Raw genomic sequence first — 14,929 nt, 5'->3', positions numbered from 1 at the left:
TGAAAATCTGAGAAGAAGTTAAACGGGCCCTTAGATCTAAGGGCCCGTAGGTATAAGGTACCCACCTCTGCTGCCGCGAGATTTGCGCGAGTAGTCAAGAGGAGTAAAAGAGAGAGAGGAGAGACGAATCGGGGATCGGGATTTTCAGTAGCGTCGGTAGCTGGGGAAGGGCGAGGAGGAGGGTGAAGGTGTTATTCCCGTGGGTTGCTGTTGCGGAGGTGGGCGGGGGTGTCGGGACGCCGGGAGCTGCGGGGTAGTGCAGTTTCGTGTTGGCATTACTCTTGATTTCCGTGGTGACGTCGCCGGCATCCAGCTCTCGGCCACCCCGTGTGTCTTGCGCTACAGTACCGAGCGAGCCGGGAACCACCTTCTGCCGTACCTCGCGTTCGTGTTACCAACACAGCAGTGGCCGATGTGTGCGCGCGCGTTGCGCCGCTTTCTCACACGAAGATAGATCCTCGCGTGCGTGTGCCTGTGCGTGTCGAGCGCAGCTAGCGCGAAAGCCGGGATATTCGCAGGAATAGCACGGACACGGAGACGCACACGCACAGCGTTCTTTCACAATCATCCTCCAGCACCGCGCATACGGCTTTCCGAGAAAAGGGCGCGCTCAGCCATTACGCAGGACATAAAAACGCCCTGGAATATTATTCCCAGTATACCAAGAGGCATGGATATATAGAGAACTGGCTTGTGTAACCGATGAAACGGTTTTACAAAGAAAATTCATGAAAATTGTGAGTAAATAATCAAGCTGTAATGACCAATTTTGTATTACAGCCCTCAAGATATGTATAATAACAACGTGAAACGGGATGCCGTTTTAGGCAATATGGCATCAAGAGATCGTAAACTTAACTAGTAATGCGAAGTTCTTTGATGATTCTTGAAGAATCGATCTTTGTGGCGTTACAGAATAATCGATTATTATTCGATTTTTCAAGTACGAATCGGTTAATTCTGACTTAATGAATCGTTAAGAACAACCTTCTATAAAAATGTAATGCTATATATCTAGTTTCTATTTTATATTAAGATAAAATATTCTAATAAATAACGTAATTTACTATTTCTATTATCTGATTAAGTGGAAAAGGTAAAAAAAAAATTCGAAATACGGTTTATCACTGCCAAATATAGAATACTGAATAATCAAACTAATGTTGTTAATAATTAGTACTCTATCACTAAACGGCGTAGACAAATTCTCGTTACACGTACGTAATATTAATTATTTAAAATAAGTTCATTTGTTTTATAAATACTTTGCCGTTTATTCAGTATTAATGCTATTTTCACTCGATATATATATATCGCTTCTCATTATCGGAGAAACAAATATTAATTAACCGATTTTCAGATTCTTATATTCATTCTAGCATCGCTAAACTAAACTATTTCAAGTTATTCACAAGTTTAAGCGATACACTATCCGAATAAATTATCCACTCCACCTAAGAAGCCTACTGATTTTTCCTTTGACATTAACCACTGAGAAGAATCGTGCTTTTTCTCTAAATAAGCACAAAAGTCCCTGAGTATTCTCCACAGTATTTTGGCCATTTGAAATTGCATTGATCGTCAAGCAAAGTGTTCCAAAACCATAACGAGCTGAGTATTTTCGAATTGACAAACGAAAAAGGAGAAACAAAAATTTTCACATTCAAAACATGAGATTTTTTCCCCACTCTTGTGTATAACACAATAAATTGACAAAATGGCTGTAGTTTAATTTTTCCACACCGTCTCATCGCGTCCTGCGACTTGATAAAGGCTGCGCAGCAAAAATGTTTGATCTTTGCGAGACTGAGCTGCAAAAGCAGAGAAGCTGAGCGCGTAGGCATCAGCTATATATACATATACGTACACGTATAAGCGGAGAAAGGGAAAAAGCTGGCGATATTGCCGCGATTACATAGTAAATATCGGAGCGAGGTGAAAACCCAGCAACGACGTATACGGCTCTGCACCCCGTAAACCAAGACATTAAATTTTATAATATTGCACCGGGGTCGGGTCACCGCCTCCACTTCCACCTCCTCGCCCCCTCCCCCGCCCTCGAGCCGGGACCCGCGCTTTTATTGGCTATTTAGAGAGGAAATAGCCTCTAAATTAACTGCAGACTACCGACAACTATACCATTCACCGCCGCTATTCACCCCTGCACCGCCTCGTCCTCACCCCCCTCCCTCGTATCGTCGCAACTGTATATTTATACACAGAAAACCATTACGTCTCACACTTCTACGTACAATACCATAAGCGTATGATCATTCCGGCTGGATGAGAATCACCCGATAAAGGTGATCGTCCAATTATCAGCAAACTACTAGGTACAAATGTGTTAAATGTCCTAGTCGTCGAAGCAATCCGTATCGCGTAATGGTGGACTTGGTAAAATATTCGAAAGGAAGGACGAGGCTGTAAAAGGAAATAGTCTTTTCGGGAAAAATGAGGAGAAAAAAAAGTTTCATTTGATCAATCATCCGTCAGACAAATAGGCGAACTTGGTTTTATATTGCAAAAAAATTTCATTTTCATAGTATAATTCTATGTAACAAGAAATTGGTGAAATTATCGCCTGAATTGTTCATTGTAATGTTGAATTGTATATAAATAAAAAATCCCCCTGGTTAGTGCAAAGTTTTTTTTTTTTTTTTTTTTTTTTCGCTGTTCTTACCCCCTAAAATTTTAGCGTTTGATAGAAAAATGATATTTCCAAAAGACGAGACTCTCTAGATCAAGTTTAACAGATCGCTTGGTTAATTTTTATTTCCCATTCTTTTAATTCAATCCGAAATTCCAATTTTCGTTCAAATTTTCAAATACTCGTAAGTTATTCAATATTTATCAAATTCATGTATAGATCATTGATTCTTCAGGCTTTCCAAACCTCAATAACGAAATATTGTGCCATCATTAGAACAAAGATTAAAGTCACCTTAATACTACCGATTTCTTCTTTTTTCTTATCTTTTTTTCTATAAAACACGAAGATATTTGAGAAGGTAGAAGCGAAAAAAAAAAAAGCAACTTTTTCGAACCACTCTAATATCCATTATAGATTCTTACAAGTAACAGTAGGTACATTAATTTTTAGAAAAAATTATTTCCGTGTCTCCTAGAACGAATTGTGATCAGTCCCGTGAAATTTTTCGCCAATTGAAACGTAGGAATGTGCTACGGTGGATTAAACATTGTAGAATGTTTGCGTCAGGTGCATTGTAGGTCTCGAAATCGTTGGCGAGAATTCGACAGCCGTGTACGGTATTCGGAGATTAATTAATTGCGGGATTCAGAGGCGAATATATCGGCACATTGTGCACGGGATATATGAAGGGATGGTGGTGCGATGCGGGCTGTAGGAGAAATTGATCAAATCTGCTCGACGTCGATTCTGCAACCCGTTGTTTTGCGATAAGTATAGTCGCAAACTCGACGCGGAGAATGAAGTGAGAGCATAGAAAAATGGGCCGCAGATTGCGAAATGCGAAATTTCATAGATCTCTGCTAATTTCGGAGATGTGAGTTTAAGAATCCCGAAAAAATAGTGGCTTACTAAAAATAGTATATATCGCGTAACAACGAGTTTCAAAGACAAATATTACGAAAACGCAGGCGAAAAGACCGTTGTTTCCTTGTTGCACACGATTCTTTATAGACCAAGAGTATGTTACGCGTTTTCTCACAAAACACGAAATTGAGGTTAGGGTCGCGTAGCGTTACGTTTGTCCGCGACAGCGCATGCGCGCAGTACAGAAACGAACACATTAAACTCCTAGGACTTAAAAGCGGTATTTTCAGTACTCCGCGCATGCGCGAAATGGATACTTTGTACACGGAAAACACGCAACGAAAGAACGTATAAAACATGATCGCATTTCTTACGATCGATTCGAAAGTTCGACATCGGACAGTGTTTATAGATAGATATCTGATATAACTATACCGCATTTTTCTTACATTCCGTGCATGAATTAAGAAAAGTATGAGTTTAGAAATTCTCTCCATTCCAAAATCGAGCATATATGTATATATATAAATACGGACTGATGAAATTCCAGGTAAACTGCAAACTAGGGCAAAACGAGCCAACGCTCGAAGCCTGCAATGGCAGCATGGATACTGTCGAAATACGAATATTGGCGCTGACAAGTTGGCACCAAATAAATTTCACATCTCAATTAGTTTTCGGTCACGTGTCGACACGCGGCCGTCATGCCCTCCGCACACGCTTCGTGGATCCCCAGGTTCCCCGGTTATAGTTACCGAGCATTCTCCTTTCGGGCGTAATTCATAAAGCAAATATATTAAACGCCAGGCGTGGATCCGGGCGGGGAAACGGGACGTTGGATGGAGGGTAGAGGAGATAGCGCCGGATAGTTTCGGCACACTCGCCTCGTTTTATTTAAACGAATGACTCGCGTATGCTTCTAAGGATGCAGGAAGAGCATTAGAGACAGGTAGGTATCGCAAGCATTGAGAACACACTCTTTAGCGAGGGTGAAAGTTCGCGAGAAGAAAAATTTCACATTAGTCATTCAAATTCAATAATTTACCGATGAGATCATGCGACGAGGCATTTGCTATTCACTTATTTCTCTTTTTCAATCTACCTACATTTCAGTTCAAAGATATGTATTTCCTCTTTTTTTTCTCATCTGTACTGTCTTCACTGTACAGGTTTTCCACATTTTTTTGGGGCTACATAAATACCGTCAAAATTATCCAGGGGTAGCCGAAGTTTTTCAGGATAAATAAAGAAAAATGGTTGACAGAAAAATTTGACAAATTCTACTCCTCATCTGGAACGATGAATAAATTTTTCGAGAAGGTAAAAAGAAATCGGTATTTCAGTGATGATAAAACTAACGATAGAACGCTAACGAAGTAACAATAATATGATTAAAAAAAAGTCCTGTAGTGATTGTACAACTTGAATAGAAACTTCATTTGAAATCGAGACAAAATTTATCCACCTAAATTTTCAAAATTACCCAAAACCGTCTAGACTGTGCAAAGAATCCTGAGAAAATTCGTTTAAAGCACGTTGGTCGATGGGCAGTTAATTAAACGGACGGAGACGTCGAGGGGAAAACAGAAGGAATCGGAACTTAGTTAGTCCGGGTGCACATTACCGGCCGCAAAATGGCAGTAACGCATGTTGTATGAAGATTATAGGTGGCTGGCGTGATGATATGGGGGGTATGGGGTTAGAAGCAGAGGAGGGTGGAGGGGGTGAAGCGGGGGGGGACAAAGAGTCAGCGTGTCGTGATCGCAGGGTGCAGTACAGACATATGTTTGAACGCTGGTAATATATACATAGTTTCTAGGGCGCACGGTGGTATAACATATTAACGGCTCAGCCGTTAAGCCCTTTATATTACATTTTTCCCTCTATGGGGTCTCCTAATCCAATGCGCAGGGGAGGAGGCAGTGCAGAGCCAGAGGCCGTCGAAACCTCGTAGACTTTGTGGCGCACGCCGCAGTAACATGGGACTAAAGGAAGCCAATACCTTCGACTGCAGTGCAGCGGAAGACTCTTCTGATAACGTGAACTAACGAAGAAGAGAATGCCGGAATAACGTTCTCAATTTTCCATGACTACCGTGCGATAATCGTTCAAGAATATGCCGTTAAAGTTCCGGAAGTATAACGTGAGGTACCAACGCATGTTGGACTCTGGCTACGTTTTCAGAGAACGGATACCTTTTGACTTGTGAACTTTTCACACCAGAAGCCCCAATTAAGTGGAATGACCAAACGATGGTTCGGCGCGGCGGAGATATTGACCATCGGTGGATGAAGGGTGCGGTACAAAGATTGGGACAACACTTAAACAGGCCCAGTGTTTGCGGGGTGCGCCTGCAGGCGGGGAAGGCCATTGTTTGCACTGTTGTAAGGTTGCACGCAACCATGCCGAGCAACACACGGAATCATCATCTCCCGCAACCGCCGCGACGTTCGTACTTTCGTGACTGGCCTCCCATAACGTCCATCCATCCATCCATCCATCCATCTATCTCCTTCCTTTTTACACTAACCCGGCGATAAGAAAAAAAAAAAAAACACCCCAACGTGAGAACCGTTCACGTCAGACGAAAATGTATATGCGAAAAATAAGAATGTGTGAAAGATTTTCCTCCATCACCGCACCCTGAACGATGATTCGAGCCTTGGTCACGAGCCAATGCTCCACTTTCGATTCATTGATTTCTCACGATGAAATCTAGGCGTATGCTAGTGGCAAATGGAACCGTTTATCAGTAATGGATCCGGGGTATGTATATTTTAGATTGCACACTGTACACGCGGTAATGTGTCTTCTGTAACTGATGGCCGTTTGATCGGAACGTCCTGTGTTCAGGGCAGAGTGAAACGGCCGGTGATGGACGCTGATCACGAGCTTTCCGCACTGGTCTTGACTGCTGGAGTTTGCAGAACCCGAAGTTAGGTCCTCCTTATGCTCGTCCTTATAAAAATGCAGACTAGACGACGAACCCGGGGCAGATCCAAGGGCTCCGGAGATTCAAAAACGGCGATAAATCTGAAACCGCGGTCTTAACTTGGGCAATAAATCTCGACACGTTTTAACGGTAAGTCCTTTAGGCTCACCCTAATTCCTATACTAGATCAGTAAAGTCTATGTAACTATACCTACGTTGTATGCCACCGTATAAGTACAGCCACCTACCCACTTTGAATGTCTTCTTTCTTTTCTTGCTTTCTTTCTTGCTTTCTTTATTTCCCCCCTCCCCTGCCTCCTGCCCCGACATACGTAAGAGTCGCGGTATTTGCCTCAAGGAGCGGACTGGCAATACGCTCGGGAATTTTTCCGCCCCTAAAGTCTGTCGACATCTCGGTAAGTTTTACGTCTCATGGAGAACGAAACGAACCGCGGACGTCTCCGATGTTTAGGATTTTCTGCAGAAGGTCGCGGAGACGTAGCGCCCTTGCCAAGATTGCACTGTCGAGAGGGATTTCGTATTTATGTGTTGGTATAATGTTTTTCATTGAACCCGCCCATCTGCGGGGACCGGGAGAACAGAAAAGAAGCGAAAGAAAAAGAGAAAGAGACCCGAGCCTCCAACATGATTTAGATATCACCTCTACCTGGTAATCAATTTTCATTAGAAGAACCGGGAATAGGGAGAGACGGAGAGACAGAGAGACAGAGAAAGAGAAAAGGAGCCACCCCCCCCCCCCCCCCCCCCCCCCAACGCAAAACTCGAGCCAGAGATAAAGTCCGCGTCTTTGCACTGGATACTTTCCGAGGGAGTTTTCCGCTGCGCCAATGATTAAGTTCCGATCATTCGCTAACCGGACCGAGTGAACCACCGACGTTCCTCTATCCTCTAAGCATGTGGAAGGTATTTTACTGATTTTGAATCCATGCGCTGCGCCGTGGAACGCGATCTTTCACCAAGCGATATATATATATTAGGGTGGCGCAAAAAAACCGACTATTTTTTTTTTTTTTTTTTTTTTTTTTTTTTTTTTTTTTTTTTTTTTTCTTTCTTTTGAGTCTCATGTGACAAAATGTTAGTTTTTGATGTTTTAAGAGCCCACTCCAAAGGAAAGTAATTTGTGAATAAAACGAGGGGTTGAGTCTACGGCTGACTGGCTCAAAGTAATAAGAATGTCGAAATAGATTTCTCCTCAACCCTCATCGCCGGCTAAATCTTCCTATTTTTAGTCACAAGACAAGACTCAAAAGACAGGTCGGCGGTGTCTCAAGCGTTAATTTTCTAAATTACTTAAGTACTACAAGCATGACAGAAGATTTTGGAAACAGACGATTCGTCGAATGAAACCTACATCTATATGCTACGTGTATATTCTAATTTTTGTCATTAAAGTGACAAAAAAAACGCGTATCTCTGCTATTCCCGAACGAATTTGAAAGTGATAATAAATACCGTGTGCAACGATGCGAAGCCCTACATAATAAGGGAGGAGAAGATTTGTTGTTGACAAACAAAGTGCGGCGAAAGTAACAATGCCGGTCGGTAGAAACCTGGATATCTCTACCCCGCGTAAGTTCCACCGTAAGCCCCCATAAGCTGAGGAAATTGAAAAACTTCCAACTGAAATTGTCTCCCGCCGCACTACACTTATATATATACATTTATACATATGTATATATATATATATATATATATATATATATATATATATATATATATATATATATATATATATATACACTTAGTTGCCCACTAAACTTAACTTTACTCGTTCGCTTCGGCGTCTAAAAACTAATTAAACTTTGCACACTACGTATGTTCAACGACGAAGCTCGTCTAGCATCGGCGACTCGGGTACTTGTACAAAAGTATATATATATATAAACAATGCTGCATTAACACGATTCTTGAAAAGAATCTTAAAAGTATAAAGGCGGCACTTCGTTCGACTGCGTAGTCCCACGACGACTCCAACAACCATTCTCTTGAAACGTTCTTCTTTCCGTTCGTTTCCTCACCATGCATTTCGAGTGGAATTTTTTTTTTTTTTTACCCTCATCCCTTGACATTGTATCAACGTATAGGGTATGACATGATTTCCTTATCTCACCTTATATGTGCCGCATATTATACCCTTCTCGCTTATATCGTATGCATAGGAAGAACAGAGGTTAATTTTTTTTCATCGTCTTTTCTTTTTTATTTTTGCCCAGCCAATTTTTTTCGGTTTTTCATCTTTTCTCCTCTCTGTGTGTTTTTTTTTATTATTAAATCATGAATTACGAGAAGGGCGTTGCTACACGCTTCAGGCAAGCCAGGTATAAACTCACTAGATATAGCCAGATATATTACACTCCTTATAAACACGCATGGATACTCCCGCATATATAATGCGTGGTACGCGGTGTGGCTCACCCAAGTTGGTTATATATTTCAGTCCTCATTTCGAAATTCTCGTTCTTTTATAAAACCAGAGCAAAAATATTCCCGACATTCTTTGAAAAATATTTTTTTATCAACGACCATATCTCAGCGTTGATCGTATCCGGTGATCACCACAAAAATCACACCAAGGGTCCAAAAGATTTTCCCAATAAATTGAGAACCCTCGTTTACTGTTCTTGATCAACAATTTCAACGCACAAAAGAACCGACGCAACTTGCGACCCTTGGCCTTGGATCAAAGAAAAAAAGAAGCCTCATGATGCAAGTGATAAACCTTGCGTATGACCGTTCTCTAATCTTTGAAACAATAATGATACGTCATGTTATTGCTCGACGATCAGCAGCGTACCCTGCACGTGCCTGATTGGAAGGGACAGGTATCCACCATTCGCGATGGAAGGTGTGGGTTCCTGTCTACCTGCCGACTAGGGCTCGACAATGGGATGGTGGAGTAGTAGCGAAGTGGGTTCAGTCAAATTGAAACGGTGATAGTGGTGGTGGTGGTGGTAGTGGTGGTGGGGCTGTTGTATCAGGACGCCAACGGGCCCAGCGAGCCATCGAAACAGCGTCTAATGAAAAGCGCGTACCCCAAGTACTAATATCCACCACAGCACTAGAATGTGGGTATACCTACTAATTTCAGAATTGCAGGGTTGGATGTTACCTAGCGGATAGATCTAGCTGCACGGATGATCATCCGAATTAAAATCCAGATCGAACAATGGTCAGTGCAGCATGGATTTCGAGGACGTTTGAAGTGGCCGAAGTACCGGAGGTATAGCTAAAGAGTGGTAAGTAGGCCAGGTGATAATGGAAGTATGGCCAAAGTCAGACATACCTGCGTACAGGCGGATGGGTAAAACGATGAAGAAAGAGAGCGGAATGGCAAAGGGTACTTTTTTCGTGATATTCTCTTTCACTCCTCGCCACCCCTGCTACTCGCAGTTATACCAGCTACGTAACCAACGACAGGCAATATCATACGGTTTACTGAATATCGAGACAAATACGTTTTATATTGGCTTCTCTCGCTCTCGAACCGTGCATTTCTTCAGGTAGAAGTAATTTGTCTGATGTATTGCCAGGTTTTAACTTTAACGGTCCTCTCCCCCCCCCCCCCCCCCCACCCTTAACGATACCCACACACAACAGGACCGAATTTCAAAGGTGTACGTACGCCTCGCAGTGACCTTTTACAATTTTGAAAATAGCGCTGATTACACTTGTCGTTCAGCAATTGTAGCATGATTTTCTCCAAGGTAAAACGATAATTAGTTGCCAATAAGGTCCCACTTCCTCGTGACATTCTGAGTATTCATATATACCTATTAGGGTGGCGCAAAAAGACCGACTTTTTTTTTTTTTTTCGAGTCTCGTGTTACAAAATGTTAGTTTTTGATGTTTTAAGAACCCACTTCAAAGGACAGCTCAAAAAAAAATTTTAAGAGGTCGTTCAAAATTTTTTTAAATGTCAAAAATCGTCAGAATATTAAATTAAAAAAATTGTATTTTCAGAATTTTGTTTGATTTTTAATTCATGTCGTGGTGTATTGATATCGATTCTTTCTTACTAAATTAGAGAAAAAAAATCTATGAAATTTTAATATGATTATTGAAAGGTCGCTCGAAAAGATCTAAAGAAATGCACCAAAAAATTGAAAAAAAATTATGAGCGACCTTTCAAAATTCAAATTTTGAACTGAAACTTTCGGATACTTATTTTTTTTTTTGTCTATAAAATTATACCGTAACGTGAAAAAAAATTGAAAAAAAAAATCGATTTTGACAATATCTGAAGTTTTAAAAAATGTGGAGCGACCTCTTAAATTTTTTTTTTGAACTGTCCTTTGGAGTGGGCTCTTAAAACATCAAAAACTAACATTTTGTCACACGAGACTCTGGAAAAAAAAAAAAATAGTCGGTTTTTTTGCGCCACCCTAATATATATATATATATTTATTTTGTTTCGTCTAGACTGCTTCACCTACTAATCGTTAGATGACCCGAGCGACTTGACTTTTGGAGGTTATCTCTTGTTTCAGTCAAGCATTGTAATCTTCAAAGTCAGAAATTCATCATTTTTCAAATTATTTCGGTGCCATTATCTACATTGATTCAGCACCTTTTTCAGTTACCCAATGATTTTTCGCTAGTTGAAGTGTCTGTAGTCTTCATTTGTATGCCTGGTAACCATGTATTTTGAATCATAATTCTCCCATGAGCAATTTTTCATCCGTTTCAATTGTGAATAATAAAAAGTGTTCATCATTCAGGTTATACTGGCTTTGGAATGCAATTTTTTTTTTTTTTCTCTTCTTCTTCTTCTTCCTCTATCCTTTTGTCCCGTATAAAAGTGAGTATATTTACCTCGTATACGTAGACGTTCAGCGTCATTCTGTTGGAATGAATTTTTCGAAGAATTTTTAACTTCTTCCTTTGTTTCTTACAATATACCGTCACGAGTGATAATATTTCGAAGCCACTCAAAAGCGAGTGTAACCTTCATTCAAACATGCCAATGCTTTGATGCGAAGATTGATACCTCGAAGCCTCTCGATTGTCTCTTGGTCGACTTTGAAAATCTTCATCAAGCCTTCCTCTTTCCCATAATCCTCCATCAATTTCACCGCATGACTATGACCGTTCCATCGGTAAAATCATGGAGTAAAAAACATTTGTCTACATCAATAATCCAAACCAATGGCTGTAGATATTGTACATAAACATTAACCGTGTCAAAATCTAATTTACTTCGCAAGGATCCTCGAGGCTTCATCAACGAGACTTCTGGACTCGCACGGCGTTACCGAATCTACAAACCCGAGGCTTTTCCCCGGAGGGAAAGGATGTTAATCGATTTCGTGCACCAAACGAATTGACAATACGTCCCACGCAGGCACAAAACCGACGTGGAGTGACGCCTCCGCGGCACCCTTGCGAGCGTCATCGTCACCCTGGCCCCGGGGGCTCGTAGCTGATAATGACGATGGTCTCTGGAATAAGGAACTGGGTAATCGTTGCGGAGGAATTAACGATGCGGAAAACTACATTTGAAACAAAATATTATTCCTCCACTTGTAAAATAAAAGGCTAGAATTAGATACCTAGTTGAAATTTCTTAAATACACAGTCTTACGATATCATGATAAAACTATCTATTTCGACCTGCTCTAAGAGTTCATGCATAAAAAATTTCAACTCATTGATAACCGAACGATGTGGTTGCACGATGAAGAATACTTTTCTTCCAGTCTATATGTAGAAGAAAAAATACCAAAAACGAAATTAATTTTTCCAGAAAAAGGAGTCGTCCGTTCTCGTTGCTCCTGCATGCAGGTGAACGAGGGAGAAAGTTGATTGCTTGAGGTATCCGTGATGCGTTTCTGGGATGGGAGGGCTTATATTGCAAACGGATGAACGAGAGTTGAAAGAGGGGAAGAAGAGAGGGATTGCCAAGGGGTACAAAGTAGTGTCTCTCTATACACCAGTACGCTGCCATAGCGAATTCCGCGGTTTTGCAGAATGCAATATCGCGACGAAGAGGGACAGCCAATGTGCAATGCAGACCTGCGGCGGATTCGCCGCTGTGAGTTGCGAGTTGGGAAAATGGTCGACTGCTATCGTAGAATATGAAGGAGGGATGAAACAGTTCACATATACAAGCGCACCCGTCTTTTGAAGAATAATTATAATTTAAAAACTTCTCCCTGTTTCCACCCTTTTAATTCCCCTCATTTTCGACTTGTTTATTTACAGCCGTGTTTGTTTTTCGCGATTTTACATCCCTCGTTTATTAGTTAGGTACTTTGTTTTCTTTTCCTCCATGGATATGGGGGCAGTTCATTCTATTTCGACCTGCGTTCAACCCTTGACCGGTCAGATTTGGTCCGCGATTTTTTATATCAATTTTCTCACGTTAAAAGACACTGATTCTTTTTTTTTTTAGATTTTTCCAACACGGTTTGAATTTTCTACAATTTTTTTTTCTACTGATTTTACAAGTGATCGACAAAATTTGAAAATCTGAAAAATCGGGCGTCAGATATCAAAGTTTTTAAGCCTAAAGCCGAAGTGGGGAGGTTTTTTTCTTACCACTGTTTTCAAACTGTTTCCAAAAAAAAAATAATAATTGTTACAAAAATTAGAAGCGGGAGTATTTTACTATAAATGGTTTCCAACACATTTTCATATTTCACACCAGATTTTCGAGTATTTTTTACATTATCTCGAATTAGGTTCTTTTTTTTTTTATTAATTGATCGTGATTGAAAAACCCTTTATTGGCTGAATAATGAAAGACGAGAAACAAAAAGAGTCTTGCAAAAAAAATCTGAAAAAAATTTTCAAAAATCCGTTCTGGCATATAAAAATGTTTCAACAATCATCCATAGTACAATGATTCCAGCGAAGTATTTTTCCAACCTCTCGTCAATTTCCCCTTCAATTTTGATAGACCGATAAATTTGACACTCGTCGTTTTTCATATGCGAATAGAAAAAAAAATCACGAACTTCGTAAAAAGTAAACGATTTATACGAATGGAATAATAAAAAATAGAGACATTTTTCACGTTATTTCGTTGCGAATAGTCATTGCACAAATGATACGTGTTTCAAAGTGACTTTCACGTCACGATATCGCACCCCTTACAAATTCGATATATATTTTCGAATCCTCGACGTCCCGGAGTTCGCATCGCTTTCGTCAACAACCCTGAATAATTACAATTTGATCAATTATCGAGCCGACTGTTTGCATGCAGCGCATATATACCGTTGGCCAGTATCATTTTCACTTTTGCCTGCACATCCAAAATGTGCAACGAGCGTCCAGATTTAATGTAAAAATATATTATGGATGAGTAGCCGACTCGATCGGCAGCATTATTTATCCCCAAATTCAATGCAATGAATTTTTCAAGCTTGGTTGTCACCGTTCGTCGACAGCTGACAATGAGACTAATTTTATACTCGCATATCACGTGCTCATAAAATTTATGCCTAGTCTACTGTTCTCTTGTTCGTTTTAATTATTTTCATCTCTAATTCTACGCTTTTTTCCCCGATTTTTAAAAGCGTAATTCAACAAGATTCGCGACTTTGTTTCCAGCAGTTATAGAGATAAAACGCGAGGGTAAGCATGAACTGAAATTTCTACCCCGTAAGGATTCCGATCCTTTGGGCGAAAATAATTCAAAAATTAACTCAGGAATTTCGCGATGAGGATGATACAGGTACGGTACGGTACACGGTATGGGAAAACCGGGGATTGCCTGAGAGACGGAGGAAAGTTTCCTCTCTAGTGAAGCATATTTTCCATGTTTATTAAATTTCTTTGCCAAGCATTTCGTTGAAAATTTCTATATTGCCCCTGCTCCTCCCCCTCCCCCCTCCCCCCTCCTCCCGAGCCTCTTTCCCTTTCTCTCATATTCTCTTTATGTTTTTTTCGCCATGACAATTGTACGTACCTTCGCGATAAGCTTATGAATTGCCTGAACAATACTTACCAGAAAAGTGAAAATACACGTGGCTAAGTAAAAATTTGACTATTATAAACAATTCGTTGGACAAAATCAGTCATTGTATTGAAATGTTTAAAGTGAAGAATAGAAGTTTTGACAATTTTTCAGAAATTTTCAGATCGTTCGAAAATTATTTTAGTTGATGAAAAAAAAAAAAAATGGAAAAAAAATTAGCCGATCATGAGTCTGGTGATAAAATGTTTTTAACGGGAAATAAAAATTCTAAGACTTTTTCGAGAATTTAAAAATAAAAGTTCCTCTTCAAAATTACTGAAAATATTTATGAATAATTGAGCTGTTGAATGAAAAATGTAAAAATAAAAAATCAGGGTGCTTTTCAGGGTTGATACAATGGTAGAAAGTTTTTTGAACACAATCAGTAATGGCGAGGGTTAGACTTTGGTCGGGTTCGCATGAAATTCTCCATAAACACCGACTATTCTCTATTTATTTCACCGTTTCTGCTCCTTCATCGCCAATCGATTCAACGCGGTTG

This window comes from Diprion similis, chromosome 10 (assembly GCF_021155765.1).
Source record: "Diprion similis isolate iyDipSimi1 chromosome 10, iyDipSimi1.1, whole genome shotgun sequence".
In the NCBI taxonomy this organism is placed as follows: Eukaryota; Metazoa; Arthropoda; class Insecta; order Hymenoptera; family Diprionidae; genus Diprion; species Diprion similis.
The sequence above is the reverse complement of the archived record's forward strand: the minus strand, read 5'-3'. Positions refer to the sequence as shown.